The sequence below is a fragment of the Wyeomyia smithii genome, chromosome 1 (assembly GCF_029784165.1).
Source record: "Wyeomyia smithii strain HCP4-BCI-WySm-NY-G18 chromosome 1, ASM2978416v1, whole genome shotgun sequence".
NCBI lineage: Eukaryota > Metazoa > Arthropoda > Insecta > Diptera > Culicidae > Wyeomyia > Wyeomyia smithii.
This window is the reverse complement of record NC_073694.1, coordinates 125,073,122-125,098,112: the sequence shown is the minus strand read 5'-3', so window position 1 is coordinate 125,098,112 and position 24,991 is coordinate 125,073,122. Positions and strand designations below refer to the sequence as shown.

The 24,991-nt window shown below is 44.3% G+C and overlaps 1 protein-coding gene and 1 non-coding gene across 2 annotated transcripts in view; both read right to left on the bottom strand.

Moving 5' to 3' along the window:
• LOC129717797 (uncharacterized) overlaps window positions 1–24,991 on the bottom strand; it is a 47,260-nt gene that overhangs the window by 3,072 nt on the left and 19,197 nt on the right. The window lies entirely within an intron of this gene.
• Trnae-uuc (transfer RNA glutamic acid (anticodon UUC)) lies at window positions 19,417–19,488 on the bottom strand. The gene has a single exon. It is a non-coding gene; the product is annotated as a tRNA-Glu (tRNA).

Below are 24,991 nucleotides of genomic sequence, written 5' to 3'. Positions count from 1 at the left end.
ACAAGGATAGATTACCAATAATTTAGATGTTTTACCTGCGCTCCGCAGCTAACGAACGTCAGCATGACAGATGCCACGATGGTAACAGTGATCGGTAGAGTGGAAATCAGTCTACTTCGTAGCACATGCTGACTCATAAAGTAAAGCAAAGCCTTGGTGCTACATTCCGATTCGGAACTTGACCTTCTGTTTATTTATACACAGACTTCGCAGCCGACTGTTCAGTGTACAGGACAATTGCGGGGCTAGGCGCTACGATCCACAGTGGTTCGCCCATAGGCCAAACATTAAAAAAAAGTTTTTTTTTTGTTTTCTGGTTATTATTGATTTAATGGATCGGTTATAAACTCGAGAATGCAGACAAGCTATTTTTGTTGGCCTATTTCATGAACAGTCTACTTTTGAGCACGAGATAAGGGAAGGTGTTTGGGGAGGGGGGTTATGTGGAATGTCCACGGTCCTTACAAAAAAAAAAAGAATTTATATGGGCTTTTGTCCACGGGGCACAGTGGTTTAAAACGCGAAAAACGTGGTCGTCAGCCTTGTGAGTATAAAAATGCCATTTAAATGCTACAGTGTATTCGACAAAGTTTTTGTAGATCTTGAGGGGCATCTTTTGATGTAAAAAAAGTTTGATTAATTCACCTAAAAGTGAGATAAAAATTTTATTTTTTTATTTACTTATCAAATCAAACGAATCAAATCAAATCAAAACGAAGTCTTCAGCAAAGTTGTAGACAATCTTATGTAGAAAAACTTTGCTGGAGACACTTTGGTTCTATCTCTTGAAAATTGACCACATACAGGTAGTTTTATACACAGACATCCTTAAAGTTTCTAAAAATCGAAAAATACCTAATAACTTTTTCTGAAGTGATTTTAGAGGCCTACTATGTTCTAGACATTTTTCATATTTAAAAAATACATCATTCTGCCGAACATACCTTGGGAAAATTTTCAACTTTTTCATATGGTTTAGGACATTTTAGATAAAAAAATGCACTTTTTCAAAATAAAATTTCTCGAAAAGCTGCAAAAACAACAGTCTTCACTCGGAAGACGGGAATTAGTATTAGCTTCCCCAGGTGGTTTCACTAGTTTCTTGCAGTCTCTGAAAGACTTGGGCGTGGGTGAAAAAATTAGTTTTTTTTTTGTTTTTGGCATTTTTTCATGTTTTTTTCTTAAAAGATGTACAAAATCGAAACGATTTTTGATTTTTCATTAAAAAGTACGAATAGCATTTATATTTACGGCACCGTGCATTACTTGGAAAACATACAAAATAGAAAAAAATGATTTTTCCCCAAAATAATTGTTACGTCACTAGTGTATGCAAATGCCAAGATTTTTTTTTTTAACAAAATTAGGAACATTCTTTGACGTTTTTCCAATGCTTGAATTCTGAAAAGAATATGTCAGCTCAAAGATAGATACCCTTATTTTTTTTAAATTTTTTCCATACGGAAGTACCTAATCCATACCAAAATACCTCCGTATGTCCAAATTAAAAAAATGAATACGGGTATCTGTTTCTGAGCTGACATTTTCTTTTCAGAATTCAAGCATTGGAAAAACGGCAAAGAATGTTGCTAATTTTGTTAAAAAAAAACCTTGGCATTTGCATACACTAGTGACATAACAATAATAATAATCGTTAAAAATCTGTCCACGTGGTATGTGGATGGCCCCTTTGACACTTGCAAAATCAATTTAAACAGACGTGTTTTTTTTACATTGTGGTCATATCCGCTGTAGAACAAATTCAATTGCTTTATCTGTTTATTTTCATCACGAGCCATTAAAAAACAGGTTTGTTTCGCTATTGCGGTGTTGTTTGGATAGGTATGTGCTAAACTGTAATCATAATTAGTCGTAAAAGAGAACGTTGTGACAAAGTCAGCAAGCATCACTCATACTTAAAGTCATGTAAACTTTTATATGTGTTCCGCGCGAGATACTGTCACCAAATTACCACCAAACGAAAGATTTAGGACTTAAAAAAGATTTGTTAAAGGTTCCAGCTGCATATATTTGCATCTTAGTCGATGACAAGCGGCTAAAGATGGTTACTTTTTCGTTTGAATTTCATACTTTTTACAGAGTTTCATAGAAGGGTAGTGGTACATTCAGCTCAAATTCACAAATTTGTTCATAAACATTTGTCTTCATTCGAAATTTGATATTTGAGGTTGAAACACGGGAGAAAATATCAAATTCGTTTGAAGTTATTCAAAGAAAATAACGTAAAAGAAGAAAAATCAAACGTTGATCGCTTTGAGGGTTCACTTAACGAAACCAGATTGTACTCAAATTTTGCATAAGGACTTTTTCCGACAGGCAAAACTTTTGAAAGCTGCGGTATTTTGAAATTAAATGTTCAAACTTTTCCCTATATTCGATTGGCTCTCTATTATGCATGTATAATAATGGTAATGCCAGAAAATTGAAACAAGTTGGGTGATGGCAGTCCCGAAAATGTTTGTCATTGTCGAAAAACACGTATTTCTGTCGATTTCAGTAAATTTCACAAGCAATACTGCACAAAAATGATTCATGACCGCCCTTGTCATACAATTCGAACCACTATGCGATCCTACTGACACTAACAGTCTCTCCCGAGACGGGACTCGAACCTACGACGACTGGCTTGTTAGGCCAGCATCGTACCTCGAGACCATCTGGGAGTTCTGACTCACACGTTTCTTAATTAGAATAGTTTACACAGAACGGAAGGTCATCTGTGATTCGAAAACTGCTTAGTGCTCAGTGAATTTGGCAGCGCTCCCTTGTGGTGGAAAGAACGCGTTTTAAACGAAAAAAAAAACAGAATTTATACTTCTTTTATTGAAATCTGCCATACACCCTGGTATAAATCTGCCATGCGAAAACACTACAGGTGCACGCTTTTAATGCGGTTATGTGTTTATTCTATATTTTTGCTTGTAAATTTGCTCAAGTTTCCCAGCAATAATGGTTATCACATTTGTAAGATGGTTTATACTACACTTTTGACGTATGAATACGAATAATATTATCAACCTGGAAATTTGCAAAATTAATACTACTGAAAGGTACGGGGATGAAAGGAACATCTATATTGCGTTCGTCACGAAAAGTGATTAGGATTCGAATGCTTATAGAATCTGCGATCTCGGACCGTCCCAGCTGGTCTCGAGGTATGATGGCAGCCTACCAAGCCAGTTGTCGTAGGTTCGAGTCTCGGCTCGGAAGAGACTGTTAGCGTCAGTAGGATCATAGCGCTAGCCCCGCAATTGCACTGTACACTCAAACAGTTGGCTTGCGGAGTCTGTGTATAACATAAGGTCGAGCTCCGATTTGGAATGTAGTAGCAAGGCTTTACTTTGCTTTAGAATCTGCGATCTACATAGTGCTTGTGTCACATTTTCCCGAAACACAACTTCCCGATTGATATTTCCCCGAATGTTATATCCCCGAAAGTACTGTTTCCCCGAATGTACCACTTCCCCGAAATTCATTTCCCCTGAATGTATCATTTCCCCGAGTTTCGATTCCCCGAATATACCGTATTCCCGAATTTCGATTCCCCGAATGTAACATTTCCCCGGAATTTGATTCTCCGAGTGTGAGATTTTCTCGAAATTTATTTCCCGAAAGCAATACTAGGATTTTCACCCGAGAATCTCAGTTTTCCGTTTTACTAAACAGGTGCGGATTCCGAAATTTACCTTTTTTTACGCGGTTTCTTTTCACGCGACACGTATCCCCCGCGTAAAAAGCTAGTTTAGTGTATAAGACATTTGCGCGATTCTATCGATGCGAGAGCGACGCGTGACCAATCTACTGACCATCTACCCAACCAGAAGCATACAACAAATGTTGACGAATTAATTAGTGACGAAATTGCGCAGCGAATGTCGCGCGTTCCCAGAGTTAATTTATGAGTATGAGACTATGAGAGACAGACAAATAGATTGATGAGTATATGTATCGATGCGAGAGCAGCGCGTCCAATCATGAGAACGCAAGTTTTTTAGGATCAAGCGAAGTGGTGGGTGGGGTGGTGAGGAGCTGAAATATTAGAGTCATCTATTTTACAAAAGCTCAAGGCAAAAATTCATGCATGTATTTACTTAAAACTACTTGGCGTTTCAACAATAAACCAGAGCGAAAATTGGTGTTCCATTTACTCAAGACTCTTCGGCGTTTTATTTATTGAACAGTTTGAGATAAATCATCATACTATTGTCAAGATTTAACTTCATATGTAATTCAGTAAAAACATTTAATTGATAAAACACTTATTTCGTCGTCTTTGTTTTAGTACGTCCGTTTTCCTAGGTTTACTGACTCCTAGGGACTATCCCCTACAGTTCCCCTTCAGTCCGAACGAGCGATAGTGAGTACGAACAGCATGCACGATAAACAATCGAGTCGGCTGAAGACCGCGAGATTCTTATATTTTCATAAAATAAAAGAATCAGTTTTCTGTCACAAAAACACAAAGCAAAAATTTGTGTATGCGTTTACTAAAAAATCCGTAGCGTTCTGTATACTGGAACAAATTACTCAACAAACAATTTTGGTGTTTTACATTCAAACTACTATTAGATGAAATCTAAAGAAATTCTAGTTCTAGTTAGACTCCACTAGAAATTTGGGAAATAAATATTGAAATTCAGTCCGCGCAAATATATATTTCGACTGTGACATACAGTCATCCTTAGTGCTTATGTGGACTGGTAAAGAGCAAAGCGTAAGTCCTGTTTTTTATTTGTAGTAGGTAAAATGAAAATTTAGCACTCTTAATTAGAGTTAGGTAGGGAATTATGCGGTCGGTTGTTTACCGTACCATGTCTGGGGTTTTACCACAAAAGATCATCACAATGGTCGCAGTGGTCCAAATCTTACAAAAAAAAAATGTCTGGGGTTTTTGGGAAGAAGATTGAATAGCCATGAGGGGAGATTATAGTGTTAACAGATTATAGTGTTGTTTATAAATTTCTAAACTTTCAGCTGCGTCTAATTTCCATAAATTATTAACGGGGCGGAGCAGGTAAATGTTATCCGAAGTTAGTGGATGTTCCTCGTTAAAAATATGATCAGCCACTTTTGATTTGAAAAAGGTGTGGTGGGACATTTTTTGGAACTTTACTTGCTTTTGTGACTTCTGCGAAATGTTCTTTGAAACGTATCCCTAGGTTACGTTTAGTTTGTCCAAAGTAAACCATGTCACAGTGACTGCATGCAATTTTATGAATTCCAGCCTTGTTCAGGGTATTAATAAGGTCTTTGGTAGACCCCAATTTTGTTTTGAGTTGGGTATTTCTACTAGTGTAGACAATGTCCATCCCAATTTTCCTAAACTTTGAACGAAGTGGTCGTGTCAAGTTAACATCATATTCAACGGCTACCCTTTTCAGATCTTCTGTTATTGGGGTGAGTGTTGTAAAAGATTTCCGAACTTGAGCACGCTTCTTTTTATCAACAATGGCTTGAATTATACTTTCATTGTAGCCATTAAGTTTGGCAATTTCGAAAATACAGGTATACCTCGATTTTACGCACATGCTCGATTTTGAAATGTGCGTAAAATCGAATTGTGCGTAAAATCGAATCAAGTTTTTTAATATTTTTTTATAACCTAAAATTACCTTCCGTAATAGGAAATTGGCAAAAAATATGTAAGGGAACATTCAATTATTACGTAATGCTCGAAAGGGATATTTGAAAGTTTGACAACGTATACAAACAATTTTTAAGGTCCAAAAGAGAGAGAGAGAGAGGCCTCTGTCAAGCTGAACGCCATCCCGAGCGATAGGGCGAGATTTTTGCCGTAGGTTAATGAACAGCTTTACTCACGGCTGTTTATTTAACTACGGCAAGAATCTCGCCCGATCGCTCGCGTTGGCATTCGACATGGCAGAGGCCAGAGAGTGACATGTGAGTGGGGTCGAAGAAGGTAATTTTTTGCGTTATGGAATTAATAGACATTCTCTAATGAGCCGTGTATGTCAGTGAACTCACCTAGAACATCTGGAGAATGCTTGAAAGGAATTACTCAAAACAATAAACATGGGCGTGTGTGTACATGTGTGTGTATACGTTTGTATGTGCGTAGGGCGTCAATGAGATGTATGAGAAAAAATGACCTTCGAATATCGTTTAGCAATAGGGATCAAAAGATTCATTTTTTTTCGAAAAAGACCCATCAAAAAATTTTCAATATCGACGAACCAGTGCATATTTTTCATCGGTCAAAAAGTTGATATTTTGATCGCTTTGTGGTACGTGTTTCCGAAATCGGATTGAGGTGGAATTTTGCATGGGGACCAGAAGACAAGACTTTTGAGCCCTACCTCTAAACGATATTCGAAGAATCGATTTTCATTGGCACCTTAATGTAAGTATATTTGTGTGAATGTGTGTATGTGTGTGTGTATATGTGTCTTTATGTGTGTGTGCGTGTGTTTGTGCTTACATTTTTTTTAATCACATACTAACACCGACCTCCATTGAAAACAGCCCCTTTTTCTCTTACCAGTATATACATATGTAGGCGTGTGTGTGTGTGTACATTGCTCCAAAAAGGTTGTGTACGTACGACGTCAAATATTTTAAATGTTAGACCCGTACACAACCTTTAAAAAGTTCGCTGTTTCGTAGAAGAGATGTTGTTGTTACTGTCTCCAGGGTTTCGCCAGATTTGCCAGTCTATATGGACAGCCCCTGATTTGTGAACGTGATTTGTGACGTGAAATATATGTAATACTGCAGTACGCACCATTTAATCAAAAAACATAAGAATTAAAAATGTGTTTGAAAAAAGTGTGCGTAAAATCGAGGTAAAATGTACGTAAAATCGAAGTACGTAAAATCAAGGGTGCGTATAATCGAGGGTGCGTATAATCGAGGTATGTCTGTATATTCCAGTTCCTTTTGCTTGGCTACTTTACTTAGAGGTAAAGTTTCCACGCGGTGGATCATATGAATGCCATTTTATGCTGGAAAGGATGGTTTGAAGTGTTAGGTATTACCCGTTTTGTATTCGTGGGTTTTCGATAAATTTCAAATTCCAAGTCCGTAGACTTTTTCCAAGTATTATATTGGGAAAGAAGCCAGTCCGTTACGTCAAATGAAACTATTATCTCATCAGATTGGATGTTACCCGAGGATCTTAAATTTTCAACGAAATCTCCGGTGCTCTTAACTGATCGACTTGGAAATTTCTTGGGCATAGCTTGAAATTCTTTTACCAGCCATTTAGCCAGTTTTTCTGTGGGAGTTGAGATAATTTCTCTCATTTCATTTCCAGGTTTGTGAATTTTGGGGAGACCCTTTATTCTTGGAAGAACTGGATTTGAAACACGAAGATTTTGTAAAGCGTTACCCAAACCGGGTTTGCATTCTTTTATTGTATTTTCGACACGTTTTACCATATCAGCAAGAGGATTAAGTCGCAGTTGCCAATATGGACCTTTATCAATTTTTTGGGTTATTTGTTCATCATAGTCAAACTTGTCCATGATGACGGTTTTGTTCCTCTTATCTGCTTTTTAATACAAAACAGGATTTTTACGTTATTCCTCAACTGTCTTCAATACAGACGAATTTTCATGACGTGGCAGCATCTTAGTAATTTCTGAAAAAAATTAGCGTACTTCCCCAGTTTGTTCTGTGGATAGTTTACAACTGTCCATCCCAGCTTCTATATCGATGAGGTATGTGGATGTTTTTTTTTTTGTATTTTGAAAGGGGTAGATCTTGAAACTTTTTTCATATCCCTTAATAATACCCATAAAAACATAAACTTCACAATTGGAAAAGAACTTAACAACAGACTTTCTTGGACGTCGTTGTAGTCAGAAAGTCTACGGACTTGGAATTTGAAATTTATCGAAAACCCACGAATACAAAACGGATAATACCTAACACTTCAAACCATCCCTTCCAGCATAAAATAACATCCTTCCATCATATGATCCATCGCATGGAAACTTTACCTCTAAGTAAAGTAGCCAAGCAAAGGGAACTGGAATATATTTTCGAAACTTCCCAAAAACCCCAGACATGGTACGGTAAACAACCGACCGCATAATTCCCTACCTAACTCCAATTTAGAGTGCTAAATTTTCATTTTACCTACTACAAATAAAAAACAGGCTTTACGCTTTGCTCTTTACCAGTTCACATAAGCACTGAGGATGACTGTATGTCACAGCCGAAATTTATATTTGCGCGGACTGAATTTCAATATTTATTTCCCAAATTTCTAATAGAGTCTAACGGAAACCAATAATTATTTTTTTTGATTTCTTGAATCACTCTCCTAAGACGCTCAGTATAGATTTTCCAAATTTACTATAAGGTGGCTGAACTGAAGCCATATAAGGTATTATTCGATAAAAATGTTTTTTTGGTATGCAATTCATAGGTACACTAAGGTCGCTTTTTACGCGTTTTTTTTACGCGGGTTTTTACGCGGATTTCGGAATTTACGCGTTTTTTTTACGCGGATTCCGGAGTTCACGCGGTTTTTCTTTACGCGGATTCCGGTATTTACGCGTTTTTTTTTACGCGGATTCCGGAATTTACGCGGTATTTTTTTTGCGCGGATTTTGGTTTCTCTTCACTCGAATTAAAATTACGGCAGGTTTTTTACGCGGATTCCGGAATGTACGCGGTTTGTTTACACGCGGCTTCCGGAATTTACGCGTTTTTTTACGCGGATTCCGGAATTTACGCGGTTTTTTTACGCAACACGTATCCCCCGCGAGAAAAGCGACTATAGTGTATTTGAATTGCTTGTTTTTTTTTTAGTTTTTCATCTACAGAAATAATGAAAATTAAAATCATTCGTTTTTTTATAAAATGGTGCAAAGTTTTTTTTACGCGAATTTTAGAATTACCGTGTTTTTTTACGCGAATTCTCGAATTACCGTGGTTTGTAATCATGACACCAGAGACTAACAGACATAACACTTCGAACAGATTTTCAATAAAATAATTGTTTCGATGATACCAGTATTTTACAATTGTAACACTAGCACCATCTGCTGCCGTGTTCGCGTTGCCTATTCTATTCCGACATCAGCGCCAGCGTACGTGCATGTGTCAAACTGGGAACTATAGACTGTTCCGAAAATTATAAATACATCTTTTTTCTTGAATAAAACAAAAAATACAGGATTTTTCGGGTCATTTTGTTCTGAAATATAGATAATAAGTGTTTTCTTTCCAGTTTCAATTCAAGTTGGGATTGTTTTTCGTAGGATACGCGAGTTCTCTAACTTTTCTCTCAACACTACTCATAAGCTTTTCCACAGTGTGTTCTCCGACCATTTTTACCACTTTAAGCCAATCTTTTTTAAATTTTTCAACATTGTCCGCTGGTTTGACATATTTCCTCAGCTTTGCCTTGGTCAAAGCCCAAAAAGTTTCAATAGGAGTTTCAATTTCAGGGCAGTTTGGAGGATTCATCTCCTTTGGGACACATGTGACATTATTTGTTTTTTACCACCCTAGTGCATCCTTAGAGTAATGGCAGGAAGCAAGATCGGGCCAAAAGATTGGAGGATTGTTATGCTGCTTAACCATGGGTAACAACCTTTTCTGCAAACACTCTTTCACATAAATTTTACCATTCATTGTGTCATTCGTAATGAATGGACGAGATATTTTCCCACATTCACAAATGGCCTGCCAAACCGTTACCTTCTTGCCGAATTTTTCGATGTAAATGGCTTTCACTGGTCCAGGGACATCCTTTCCCTTCGGTGATGTATAAAATTGCGGTCCTGGCAGAGTCTTATAGTCCAGTTTTATGTAGGTTTCGTCATCCATGATAACACACCCCATTTTTTTTGGTCAGAAGTTTGTCATAAAGCTTCCGAGCTCTCGGTTTCACAGATTCAGCTTGTTTTGGATTTCGTTTTGGCTGCTTCTGCTTCCGACAGGTCTGCAGACCCATTCTTCCCTTGGCACGCATAACGTTACAAAATACATACAAAATATGTAAGAGATTACATGACAGCGCCCCAGGCGTTGTTGTCGCGCGATAACTACTATTAGATGGAAAATTTGAAATGATCGTTCATTGTGGCGATGGAGCTAGGTACCAGTGTTACGTCTATTAGTCTGTGATAAAACTATGTAGGATGAGTGGGTTAGTAACGAAAGGCTGAAACTCAAAAGACTGAAACACGGAAGGCTGAAACTCGAAAGGCTGAAAAGTATGTATCATATACGAAAGGCTGAATCATAAAAGGCTGAGAGTTTTGTAATTTAAATCAGAATTAAAAATTTTGGACTCTAATAAATTCAAAAATTTCCTAAGGTGACAAAAAAACATGCTTTTAAGGCAAATAAAGGATGAATGGCAATGGAATAGATTAATAGAGAAATGAAGATCTGCCACAAATGTGTAAAAAAACTAGTTTTTCGTTCACCGCTTCGTATGCCCATACTTATGTATTTTTTTTTTTTTTGTAAAAAAAGTATTGTTTATTGTTTCAAAAAAAAAAAATTATTTACATATTATACAAATGCACATCTTATGTAAAACTCAAGCTCGCCAACATCGATCCTACCGTTAACTTCATTAACGTAGGTGATGTATATTATGAACAGTTTCAATATCTGTCTACGTTTTATTAGGCGTATATTTTCCAAGGCAGGCCGCATTAGATCGTCGAAAGAGAGTCGCCGCCACCCACCAAGTATAGAGGATATCTGTTGTTGCACCCACGCCCATGCGTGTGCTACACGAGCGCAGCCACTGAATTTATGCTCCAGCGATTCAAACGTCGCATTACAGTGAAGACAGTTCTCACCGTCAGCTCGTTGGATGATTCGCATCAACCGTCTGTGCTCCGTCTTCTCGTTTACGAACAGGTAGAGGTTGCTACGCAGGTTTGACGACATCTGTTTGTTCGCTATGTTGGTCCATATTCGTCTCCAATTTTCACTTGGATATTTACGCTCAACACGGGGCGTTTCAGTCCGTTCGAGGAACAGACTGTGTATCTGGTCACTCGAGGGATTTGCGAAGTGGGGGAAGAAGGGGAATTTGCTGTGAAATAAACTTGAGGCATGGGAGGTCTGTGGGGGGAGGGATGTTCTGGTTCAGTAGGGATTGATAGAAGGGAAGGGAGCCACTCGCCTGCATGTGCCGATTTAACAGCAGCGCTTTGCACTTTATCGAAGGTAGTTGGAGCTTCAACCCTCCGGATTCTATGTCACGCGCAAGCTGCTCCATTGGGACGCGCGCCGGTAGTCCACGCCACAAGAAGGACCCCATGGATGCAATTATTCTTGACGTGTGCACGCAGTACGGTGGAAGAATTGATGCCACATACCCAATCTTGGACGTCGCAAAAGTATTCAGCAGTATTACTTTCTGCTGAAGGTTCAGGCTCCTCAGCGAAAGCAGCCACAAATGCTGGGCAAATTTTGACACGAGCACGTCCCAGTTTATTTTAACCATTGCCCGAATTGAATTTGTGAAAAATACGCCGAGTATTTTAATCGTCTCAGCGGTTTGTATTCTCGTACCAATAGGTGTACACCTGATGTGCCTTTGCCGCATAATCGAGGGCAAGGGACTGTGGCGGCCCCAAGGCCGGCACTGCTCCCGCAGCCCGAGCCGGCCGCCGACCCGCCGTCGGAAGTGGCGGCCACGTGCACTCAAACAACTGATCTGTTGGATTTCCTAGGTCTATTCCAAACATAGGGGTGATTCCCTAGTTTCGTCCGAACGAGCGGTAGCGAGTAAGGACAGCATTCACCCCGAACAATCGAGTTGGCCAAAGGCCACGAGTGTGTTGCGTTATATGTAGTTTTTACTATGAACTTATATTTAAATGCAGAAATTGGGCTATTGAAAGTTGTTGAGGAAGTTTTCGGTGTCGCGAAGCACAAAATCACCTCTCTGATAGCGTGCGTTTTACTGCAGCTTCAAAGCTGAAAGTTTTTTATTTGTTTAATGCTGTTTATAATAACAAAATTTGCAACTCACATTTTGGTGTTTTTCGACTATGCGGAATGTGAAAATAATAATTTTGAGAAATCTCCTTTCAGCCTATTTAAACAATATATAATTTTAATTAATATTCCATCTGAATCTTTATTCCTTTTACCTTTCCTGTCCACAAATTTAACACTTTTAACAAACTCTTCCTCTAACCAAATTTCTATTATCTTCCTTGCTTTAACTTCACTGATTAACTCTCTTCACTTCCTCCTCTCTCAATCGATATTTTATCTATCCTTTGACGCTGATCTATGTCCGTCCTGTTGGTAGTCTGTCATGCGTGACCGGGACTCACTGACAACCGGTGACGACTGCACAGTGGGTTCGGCAACATCCCCCCGCCCGTGTAGTTCCGGTACGCCCGAGACATCCACTTCCGGTTCTTCTGAAGCCGACTGAACGTCTAACAAAGCCAGCTTAGTGACAGGTCGGTTTACAGTTCCTCTATTCGAGTACACCAACGCCCGCCTAACTTGCCCATCCTTTGCCTTTACGATGTTGATGACACGCCCTCTTATCCATCCGTTCCGTTTTCCTCCGTCAACTATCATCACCAGATCCCCAGGTTTAATCGGTTTTATTGGTTGAAACCATTTTGTACGCCTTGTTAGAGTTGGCAAATATTCACGAATCCAGCGACTCCAGAATGTGTCCACCAGATGCTGCGCCAATTTCCAGCTATCTCTCAGTGTCCCGGTGCTTTCGATCTGGTTCCGAAGCGGTTGATTGATGCCTTTCGTACCGTAAAGCAGGAAGTGGTTGGGCGTAAGCGCCTCTTGCTCAGTGTGCTCTAGCGGAATGTAAGTGAGTGGTCTCGAGTTGACTACTGACTCAGCTTCGAGTATTACGGTTTCAAGAACTTCATCACTGGGGTGGTGTGGGTGATCTGCAATTGCGGCCATTGCCGTCTTGACTGATCTGACCAAGCGCTCCCAGGGTCCTCCCATGTGAGGCGCAAGTGGTGGATTGAATAGCCATTGTGTGGCTGAGTTGGTAAATGTCACGGCACAGCGATCATAAATTCCACGGAGTTGTTCGCGCAGAAGATTGTTTGCCCCGACGAAGTTGGTTCCGTTGTCGGAGAAAAATGTCTCCGGTGACCCTCTGCGCGCCACGAACCTCCTAATAGCCATCACACAAGACTGGGTGGACAGGCTGTGTACGACTTCTAAATGTACTGCTCTGATAGACAGACATGTAAACAACGCGATCCATCGTTTGACCAGACTTCGACCCTGCTTCACAAATACCGGTCCGAAGTAGTCTACCCCAGTGTGTGTAAATGGACGTATGTAAGCGGTCAGTCGAATTTCAGGCAGCGGTGCCATAACCGGAGCCTGTGGCACTGCTTTCCCATTCCGGCAGATCTGGCATTGCTTGGCGACCTTCGCTACTAAAACGCGCAACCGAGGAATCCAGTACCGCTGTCTGATCTCGTTTACAACTGTTTCATGATTTCCGTGTAGAAAGCGAACGTGATAGCTTTCTACCAGTAACTTTGTCACCCACTGATCCTTGGGGAGAATGATAGGGTATTTTGTATCCCTATGAAGCATAGGCGCCGCAATAATGCGGCTATTCAGCCTAAGGACACCTTCATCGTCTAGTATTGGAGACAGCTTATACAGCGCGCACGACTTGTCGATCTGCTTCTGTTCTTCTTCTGGATGCTTTTTGTTGTACAGAAGCGTCGCGTATTCATCTGCATACTCTTGCATCTGCGTTTGTCGCCAAAGCAAGGTTTCCGCCCTCTGCAACTCCTCCTGCGTCAAAGGACCCTTTATCCTCGACCCATGGAATACTCCAACAGCTCTCAACACGTATCCCGCTGCTCGAAGAAGTCTCGACCATTTAGAGAATCGTTCAGTTTTTATTGGCGGCTTCGGCACTTCTTGATGAAAAAGAGAGACTGCTCGAAGATCCTCCTCTGTTGAAAACTCCTTTTCTGTTGGTACTCGCCAGGTTTGGTGCTTATTCCTTAGGAAGCTTGGTCCGGTATACCAGCTTGTTTCTGGATCAAAACTGGGCCCGTTCCCCCATTTCGTGGCTTGATCAGCTACATTGATTTTTGATGGAACTTTTCGCCATTCATCCACGGTGGTTGTGGACAATATCTCTCCAACTCGGAATCCAACGAACTGATGATAACGTCGAGTTTCAGATCTCAGCCACGCAAGAACTGTGGTGGAATCCGACCAAAGGTATCTCGCATTCACTGGTATGGTCAACGCCTTACATATATTTTCCAGCATTCTGGAACCGATCAAAGCCGCTTGTAGCTCCAGACGAGGTTTTGAAACTGGTTTCAACGGGGCCACCTTAGTTTTCGCTTCTATAAACGTACACCGAATGTCTCCATTCGTGTCGCTGCGGAGGTACGCAACGCAAGCATATGCGTTTTCACTTGCGTCCACATAAACATGGATCTGGGAATTACACGATGTTCCCTTGGTACCGGGAAAGAAGCATCTTGGCACACGAACTTCGTGTACTCTAGCTAGCAAATCACTCCACTTGCGCCATTCCTCCAATATTGCACCGCTAATCTGGTCATCCCAATCCGTTCCGCTTCTCCAAATTCGCTGCATTATTATTTTCCCGTGAACAGAGAAATGCGCCACAAGTCCCAGCGGGTCGAACAACGACATAATCACTCGTAGCACTTGACGTTTAGTAGGTGCTACTTGTCCACCCACCAAACCTCGTAGTTCCTCTTTTAGAGTACTGTCGAATGTAAAGGCGTCCTCTGAAGGTTTCCATACCAGACCAAGCACTCTTTCGACATTTCCTTCTAAGATCATCGACTTCTTATCAACCTTACTGCTTTCCCCGATATGTTTCAGCACTTCGATGGAATTCGAGACAAAATTTCTTATTTCCATACCTGCCATAGAGTGAACGTATTTGACTTCCTGAATCAGCTTCACCGCTTCTTCTACCGAGTCCACACTATCGAGATAATCGTCCACGTAGTGGTTTTCAACGATTGCTCTTGCTGCCTCGGGAAACTGCTCTGCGTACTCCTCCGCATTTTTGTTTTTCAGATACTGTGCAATACACGGCGAGCAGGCCGCGCCGAACGTAGCGACATCCATCACAAATATTTGTGGGGGTTGTCCTCGTTGTTCTCTGAAAACGAATCGCTGCATTTGCTTGTCGTTCGGCCGAATCAGAAACTGGTGGAACATTTCCCGTATGTCTCTACTGAATGCCACACGTTTCTGTCGAAAGCGTAACAATACGGTAGGCAGAGCGGTCAGCATATCCGGTCCTTTCAGCATCATGTCGTTGAAAGACACGCCATCGACTCGCGCCGCCGCATCCCAGATTAGTCTGATTTTTCCCGGCTTGCGTGGGTTACTCACTACCCCAAGTGGTAGGTACCATACGCGACTTGGTTCAGTAAACTTGAGCTCCTCTGGTGTTATTCGATGGGCGTAACCCTTATCTATGTATTCTGCCACTAGTTGGTGCACTTTGTGATGAAGGTGCGAATCTTTGGACAGCTTTCTCTCTAAAGCTTCCATTCTCCGTACAGCCATAGGATAGCTGTTTGGCAGACAGGGCTCGTCATAACGCCACAGTAGTCCAGTCTCCAGTATCCCGTCAACTCTTCGGGTAGTTTCCTGGAGTATCCTCAACGCTCTTTTATCTTCTTCCGATGACATACTTTGCTGGATGTTCGCTTCGTCGATTGCCAAAAACTGTCTGAATAGGTCGTGCAGCTCGATATCATGTTCGCAACGTTCCACATGTACATTCACGCTCTCTACAAACTTTCCATGGGCTGCGTGTCGTCCGTATAAACACCACCCCAGTCGTGTTTTCACGGCAATCAACCTTCCTTGACCGCTTTCCCTACTTTTAAGGGCACTAATTAGCTGAGCGTTATCTACTCCGATGATAAGCTTGGGAGTAACTTGAGTGTAACTGCTAAGCGGTATTTTCTTTAAATACGGATGATGCTCGTATAGTTCCTCGCAATCTACCGTTTGGCTGGGTAATTTTAATTGTCCCACCGTTCTCGCTTTTAATGGAAAGTGTTTCCCATCGTTCTTTCCTGCGATTGCGAATTCAACGCGCTGTGACTCTTTTTCCATCCTGACCACATCTCCTGTCCAACACAGACACAGCGGCTCCTTGGGTCCTTCTACCCCCAGTAGGCTCGCCACTTCAGCTTCCAACATGGTCGTTGATGATCCATCATCTAAGAACGCGTAAATATTTAAGCTCTTCCCATTTCCGTAGAGTGTCACAGGGATGTATCGAAGTATGGCTGAAGACGTCATAGAGTGATGATGTTGATGAGCAATGTTTTGGTGGGTGGATGTTGGCACTGATGGCATACTTGATACATTGTTTCCCGAATGCAGTAGAGAATTATGACGCAAACGGCAACCTTCAATTCCACATTCTTGCTTGGACCGACATGGCCACGTACGATGTGGGATCAAGCACATTCGGCACAGTCCCTTTTGTTTGACCGCTTTCCACTTGTCGTCCAAGTTCAAATTTTTAAATTTTTGGCATTCGGCAATTCGGTGATCTTTCTGATTACAGTGTGAGCAAGGTTTGCTTGCATACATTTGTTGCGATCTGTTTGCTCCCGAATCCGATGTCAGATGTGCTTGTTGGTGTACGAACAGCCTCTCCTTTGCATTCTCTCTTCTATTTTTGTCTGATTTTGTTGAACTCTGCTGCACTGGATCCACGACTAGCACAACTTCGCTTGCCATTGTTACCAGTTCTGTCATAAAATTGTTGAACGCTTCTAAGTCAACTGTTTGGTAACTACGTTTGAATGACGCCCACTGTAGCTTCAAATTCGGGGGGAGTCTATCCACCATTTCCTGCAACAGCATTGGGTTGCTGACGTGTTGCCTCTGGTTTGCCATTATCATGTGCTCTACCAAATTTCCCACTCCCATGCCGAACTTGATTAAAGTCTTCAGATCAGCGCCTCTAGGGGAAGGAATTTCCCGCATTCGCTTTAAAAGTGAATTAATCACTACCTCAGGTCTTCCGTAGAGCCGTTCTAGAGAAGTAATTACCTGGGGAACTGACTCTGGAATTAACAGACGACTGCGAACACTTTCTAGAGCATGTCCTCGCAGGCAACGTTGCAGTCTCGCCAAATTTTCAGCATCGTTATATCCACACGCCTCGGTTGAGTTACGAAACGAGCTGAAGAAAAGCGGCCATTCCTGCGGGTCACCAGAGAAAACCGGCAACTCTCTTGGTATTACTTGACGAGCGGCTAATTGTTGGGCGGTAGGTCCAGTTACATGGTCTGCATGCATTCGATTGAAAACATTCTGCTGAGCAGGCACTCGTCCTGTGTTAAGATTTCCCTGCGCGTACAACTGTTTGGGCCTGGGTGGTGGTCTTGGCGCTTGCGACCCTAATGATTTCGATATCGGAAACTGTTGATATCCCGAAGGTGAAAAATTAACCGACGACGGTCCGGGCGCTACCGATCCCACTGCATTTGGCACCTGAAACAGCTGATAACCTGGTGGCTGTGGAAGCACCGACGGCGCTTGTGTATAACGTTGCTGTTGCTCAGACGATTGAGAGGCAACTGGCATATGCGATCCACGGCATTGTTGTTGCAAAAATTGACGAAAATACTCTGATCTAGGAGCTGAGACACCACACTCAGTCTGCTGATCGGCTGGGAGCGGTTGCTCACGTTCCGAAAAGTTCGCAACCATCGGTTGCTGTATTGAGAGATACTGTGTCGTGATTCGCTGTGGATTCAATATCGACGATGACCGTCCCGGTGGTGGTGGTTGTTGATTACGTTCAGGCGGGGGGACAGGGATAGAATGGAACGAAATCTGAGCTGTGTCATACGAAACATGTGTAGGATTGTGAGAAACAATAGCCTGTCTTAGTTTATTTTGAGTCTCCGATCTAACAGCATCACTTTTTCTACCCTGACCTTCTATCTGACTATTAAATTCTTGCATTTTTAGTGTAGGACGGTTGGTTGTGTTTGATTCAACTATAGTTTGTAAACCGACATTTATTTTGCCTAACTTAGATCTCACCTGGTCCGATGTACACTGACCTCTATTGCTTGTTGAGCCCATGTCTTGTAGCGTTGCATTGACCACTCTCGCTCTAGATGGTGATGGATCACGGACCTGCTCACCGTGTGGAAGTCTTGACGTCACGATATTGGTGTTGGTGGTTCCTTTGTCGTGCTCTTGTAGCTGATTTGTGCATTTGTTAGTCGGTGCTGTTTTCGGACCATTAACGTCGGCCGTCGCACCATGTCCAGTTGGAGTTTCCAGCGCTGGTTCGAGTAGACGATTAATAAAATCGTCCCCTGGAGTCGAAACGACGGCTGGTCTAGTGGACGTTGTTTCCTGTTCTTCAGTCTGACTCGTGACGGTGAGCCAACGGTTGGTATTCTCCCGAACCACTCTGGAGCTAACTCTGCTCCTAATACTAGCGGCGCCCTCTTCTTCGCGTAATTGTGCCTCCAACACATCGAAACGTTGCTGCTCAAAGTCTAATTCTACTTTTCGTCGTAGTTGCTGATACTTTTCAGCTTCTTCGAGCTCTTTTAGACGGCTTTGCCGTTGCAGATCCAGCTGCTGTAACTTTAGCGCCGTGCGGGCCGCTCTTGCGCTGCTGCGCGTTGTTGCATTGGAGTGTATGCTAGTCCGGCGGGACGAATTAGTAACTACTTCGTCGATCTCGACGCACCTCTTACAAATGAAACTCCGATCCTCATCGGCAATCGAATCTCCTACTTCAGCACACGAATAATGCACGTACCCGTCGCATTTGTCGCACTGTACTAAGTCGTCAGCCCCGTCCGGCTGGTTGCATAGCATGCAATTGCTCTCCAATTCTGGATTCATCTCACTCGACCACGTTGATGATCTAACCACAAAATCTTTGAAGATTTTTGTTGAGGAAGTTTTCGGTGTCGCGAAGCACAAAATCACCTCTCTGATAGCGTGCGTTTTACTGCAGCTTCAAAGCTGAAAGTTTTTTATTTGTTTAATGCTGTTTATAATAACAAAATTTGCAACTCACATTTTGGTGTTTTTCGACTATGCGGAATGTGAAAATAATAATTTTGAGAAATCTCCTTTCAGCCTATTTAAACAATATATAATTTTAATTAATATTCCATCTGAATCTTTATTCCTTTTACCTTTCCTGTCCACAAATTTAACACTTTTAACAAACTCTTCCTCTAACCAAATTTCTATTATCTTCCTTGCTTTAACTTCACTGATTAACTCTCTTCACTTCCTCCTCTCTCAATCGATATTTTATCTATCCTTTGACGCTGATCTATGTCCGTCCTGTTGGTAGTCTGTCATGCGTGACCGGGACTCACTGACAACCGGTGACGACTGCACAGTGGGTTCGGCAACATCTGGTTCCCATACCGGGAATCGAACCCGGGCCTTCTGGGTGAAAGCCAGATATCCTTGCCACTAGACCATATGGGACACTGCACAGTGGGTTCGGCAACAAAAGTTCTCATACAGACCTTGGCACCAGTCTGATAATCAACACAAATAGTTCACACAAATGATGAAATCGAAAATAATGAACTTTTTGAATTTCCAGCCTTATGATTTTCAGCTTTTTGTAGTTTTTAGCCTTTTGTGATTTATATTATATATAAATATATATATATATATATATATATATATATATATATATATATATATATATATATATATATATATATATATATATATATATATATATATGTATATATTTTTTTTTTGTTTCAGGTAGAGGGGAAATTTGCATCCAAACCCCTGAGGTGACCAACCTCAGGGAGTGTGGGATTGGTTTGAATCAGTGACCGGACCCACTAAAACCCCTCCAGTCTCCAGCCCATAATACTCCCCGGGACCACCGCTAGGTATTGCTTCGGGGAGCGGCTTTTGTGCTCTGTGCACCCTCTTGGTTCTATAGATCTCTTTGCTAACTTAGCTAACTAACCTGGAGACTGGCCGTTAGCTAACACTGGCGTGTCGGTGGTCAACCTGTCGCCTGTTTTGCAATTCTAAAACTATTTGAGAGGCGGCTGTACAAACCGCCCTCCAAATGTTTGGGTCTTTACACATCCTCCGAACTAGGTTGTCTGGAGTGGTGTCTGGCCCGCTCACTACCATCATGTCGCTCCGCGCATGCACAAAACGAGGACACACGAAGAAGACATGCTCAGCAGTTTCTTCCGCATCCGCGCACTCGGGACACATGGGGGATCCCGCATGCCCGAATCTGTGTAGATACTGCCTGAAGCAACCATGACCTGACAGAATCTGTGTCAAGTGGAAGTTAACTTCTCCATGGCGCCTCCCGACCCATCCGGATACGTCCGGAATAAGTCGATGCGTCCATCTACCCTTTGCGGAATTGGACCATTCCTGCTGCCATCTGATCATCGAGAATGACCTTCTGGTGCCTCGTATATCCCTTGTGTCACGTTGATCGAAGCATTCTACGTCCTCCTTAATGGCTATGCTGATAGGCATCATGCCGGACAGGACGCAGATTGCGTCGTATGACACTGTACGGTACGCGCTCACAACCCTCAGGCACATGAGCCTGTAGGTACTTTCCAGTTTTCGACGATGACTGTTGGTACCTAACGCTTTGGACCACGCTGGCCCACCATACCTAAGTATGGACGAAACCACGCTGGCAAGAAGTTTACGCTTGCTGCCATATACCGCTGAGCTATTGGACATCATTCGAGATAGTCCTGCAGCGGCCGTTGAAGCCCTCTTACAGGCATAGTCGACGTGACTCTTAAATGTGAGCTTATCGTCAACCATAACCCCCAAGAGCTTCAAGGAACGCCTTGAGGTAATGGTGCAGTCACCGACTCTGACCACCGCCTGTTGCTCTAATTTGCGGTTGTTCACAACCGTAACCTCCGTTTTATGGTGCGCTAACTCCAGTTTCCTAGAGTGCATCCAGTCCTCGACCTTGCGTATGCAGTGCGCGGCCGTCAACTCGACCTCTTCGATCGACTCGCCGTAGACCTCTAGCGTGATGTCGTCTGCGAAACCGACGATCACAACCCCTACAGGGAACTTTAGTTTCAACACCCCGTCATACATGACATTCCACAACACCGGGCCCAGGATGGAACCTTGCGGTACCCCTGCGGTGATTGGGACGCACTTCTGACCCTCCTCCGTGTTGTAAACTAGTACCCGATTCTGGAAATAATTTTCCAAAATCTTGTACAACGACACCGGTACGTGGATGCTCCTAAGCGCGAGCGCTATGGAGTCCCAACTGGCGCTATTGAATGCATTCTTCACGTCAAGCGTGACGATTGCGCAATAGCGAATGCCCCAACTCTTACGCTGGAGTGCTACCTCTGCCGTCTTGGTGACAGAGAGAATAGCATCCAGCGTGGATCTACCTTTCCGGAAGCCGAACTGGTTACTTGCCAGACCGTTTACACCCTCTGTGTACTTCACCAGTCTGTTGAGGATAATCCTCTCAAGCACCTTGCCCGTAGTGTCCAGCAGACAGATAGGTCTGTATGCCGATGGGTCCCCTGGCGGTTTCCCAGCCTTCGGCAACAGCACCAATCTCTGTCGCTTCCACCTGTCCGGAAAGAGGCAGTCATCCAGGCACTTCTGCATGACTGCTCGAAATAGATCGGGGGCCACTTTCATGGCCGTCCTGATGGCCAAGTTCGGGATTCCATCCGGTCCCGGTGCCTTGCTCACCTTTAGGGAGTTGGCGATCACGATGAGTTCCTCATTCGTAACCCTTACCTCCTCCACAACCTCTGCACGGCTGCCGTCTCTCACGGATTGGATGCCCGGCAGGTTGGCCGACCATCCCTGGTCTGTGTCTGAGATACTGGAACGTCGGACGTGAGACTCAGCAACCGGAGGCCAAGGATTTGGCTCGTGTCGTGGAAAGAGTCCCTCGCTGATACGCTCCAGCATCGCTGGTGATCGCTCTGCAGGCGCCAACACGCCTTTGGTCTTCGCCATTACGACTCTGTAGGCGTTGCCTCACGGATTCGTATTGGCACTCGCGCATAGCCTATCGAAGCAGGCCCTTTTGCTCGCCTTTATCGCACTTTTAAGCGCCGATCTTGCAGATCCGAATACTACACGGCGCTCTACCCTCTGTGCATCGGTACGTGCACGTTGCAACATCCGTCTTGCACGGAGGCACGCGCTACGGAGGTCCGCTATCGCGTCGGTCCACCAGTATACCGGTGACTTACCATTCCTAGGTTGGCGGGTCCTAGGCATGGTGGCGTCGCACGCCCGCGATAATGTGGCAACTAATTGGTCAGCACTCGGGCGGAGCCAACTGCCCCCCTCGCGCTCTCTTCTCATTGCTTCTGCAAATACCTCGGCATCGAAATGCGATGTCTTCCACCCGCGGACGGTCGGAGTATTGGCTCTACCCGTCGCCTGCCGCCTCACGTTCTGGACTACGCTATAGCAGACCGACTGGTGGTCACTATAGGTGTAGCCATCGTCTACCCTCCAGTTCACGATCAGTCCTGGGCTGGAGAACGTCACGTCGATGATCGACTCCGCACCATTTCTGCTGAATGTACACTTGGTTCCAACGTTGGCCAGATCTAGGTTGAGCTTTGCCAAAGCTTCCAACAAGATCTGACCCCTCCGGTTCGAGCGGCGGCTTCCCCACTCAACAGCCCAAGCGTTGAAGTCGCCCGCCACTACTAAGGGTGTTAGTCCCGTCAGCTCCATAGATAACAAATCGACCATCTGGGTGAACCTTTCGATAGACCAACGCGGCGGAGCATAACAACTGCAGTAGAACACTCCGTCCACCTTGGCAACCGCGTATCCTTCATTTGAGGTTGACACAACCTCCTGAACCGGGAACTTGCTGGTCGTGCATATGGCCGCCGTACTGGACTTATCTGCATCCCAATTACCGTTTCCGGGAGGAATGCAGTAGGGGTCCGATACGATTGCGATGTCCGACCGCGACTCAGACGCTGCTTGGTATAGCAGCTGCTGTGCCGCATAGCAATGGTTCAGGTTCAATTGTGTCACCCTCACGCCCGTGGTTTCGTGGCCGCCTTACCGGCTGGGCACCGTGGGCCTCCCATAAAGTGCTTGGCGTCCCGTTTTCCAGTACATACCAAGCACTTGGGAGGCTCCCCGCAGTCTTTAGCTTTATGGCCAGCACCACCACAACGCCTACATAACTGGCTCCTATCGGGCCCCTTGCAGGTCCAGGACTTGTGTCCTCCCTCGAAACACCTGAAGCAAACGTCCGGCTGCTGGAGTATGCTCAGGGGACATACTGACCAGCCAACCTTAAGTTTGGCTGTCTTCAGGGCCAGAGTTGCATCGGCCGATGCAAGCCGGAAAGTGGCCACCTGGTTCCCCGCTGGACCCTTTCGGAGGCGAATTACCTCAGTGGCTCCTTCCACTCCGCACTTCTCCTTGAGGGCCTGTGCAATATCGCACCTCTCGGTGATTTCATCCAGGTTTTTGAGCTGGAGAGTCACCTCTGAGATGAGTGCCCGAATTTGCACATCTTTCCCGAGGACCTGCTCGGCTACCGTCTTGTAGGCAGCGCCCTTGTTTTTAGCATCCTTACGGAGCTCAAGGATCATCTCGCCGGTGCGAGAACGACGGATGGTCCGCACATCCGCTCCCAGATCCTTGAGCTGGGTTTCGCCTCTCATTTTCTTCAAGACTTCGGAGTACTTGGACCCCTCCGTCTTGAGTATGAGGGCGTCGCCCCTGCTTCGCGCCTTCTTTCCCATTTTTGGACGATTTGTCGCCTTCTCGTCGTTGCGCTTGCTGTCTTTTTGGCGCTTCCTTCCTCCCACGGTAACCCAAGGGTTTCCCGTAGCTGCCACTTCGGCAGACTTTTCGGCGGACTTGGAGGCCGTTGGTGTGCTATCTCGCGGGCTTAGCACAACCAACCGTTTCTTGCTGTTCTCGGGGGCTTCCCCCGGAGACTGCCTTGCTCTTTTTGCGGCTGACCCGGAGGCGCAAACCGCTGCAAACATGCAGGTGTCCGTTTGGACCGACTTCGTCGCCCTTCGGTCACCTCAGTTGCATTCTTCTCTGCAGCCACCGCTCTTGCCTTGAGCTCGGCGTGCTCCTTCTTCGCAGCATCGACGGAGGACCGAAGCATGTAGAGAGCCTGCTTCAGGTACTTCGTCGTGTTGGTGCGACTTTTCGCAAACTCGATTATGGCATCGAGCTGCTCCGACAGCGCTACTACCTTCGGTAGCGTGTCTCGCTGTCTTCCGACCGCCTTTATCAACATTGGACCAGCCACTGCGATGTCTTGCGTCGATCCGGTAGGCGTACTGCCTTTGCCGTCTTCGCAGGCGTCCTTTACTGCATCCATCTCCGCCTTTCTCGGCGGAGACCTCTGGATGCCTCCTCGTGCAAACGGGTTTTTCAACCCATCTGCGCCCAATTGTTGATCTTCATTATTACTGTTCATTTTTGTTAAGTGGGTCCCCCTTCCAGCCGCTATCCTTATCCATACTGGAGTGGTCGCCTATCTGGTCCCATGGTAGTCTATGCCGAAGCAGTGAGGCCATGGCTAGGGGCGGCTGCCATAGCGCCTTATGAGCAACTATGACACCCCCGACCGGCGCAAGTCCGGAAAGGACATCTGATCCCACTCCTGCCCGGTTCCCACCGGGCAATGAATTTGGAACGTATTGGAAGGCCTGCCAGGTTTTACGGGACGGAGACCCCTGCACCGGTTGTTGTCTCGCCGTTTCAAGCCGTTGTCACACGACCTTACTAAGGGAGCTCGGCGCAGGTGCCAGCCCAGAATCGTGGTACGAAAACGAAATCCGACTCTTATCATATGGCGTTGCGACCAGTTACCGTAATTGGGAACTTACTGGCATCAATCCCAATGGGCGAATTAGTGCATTTGGGTGGTGGGGTGGTGGGAGCGGCACTATTCGCTCCGTCAGAGCTGCTTCCGGATAATGTGGCT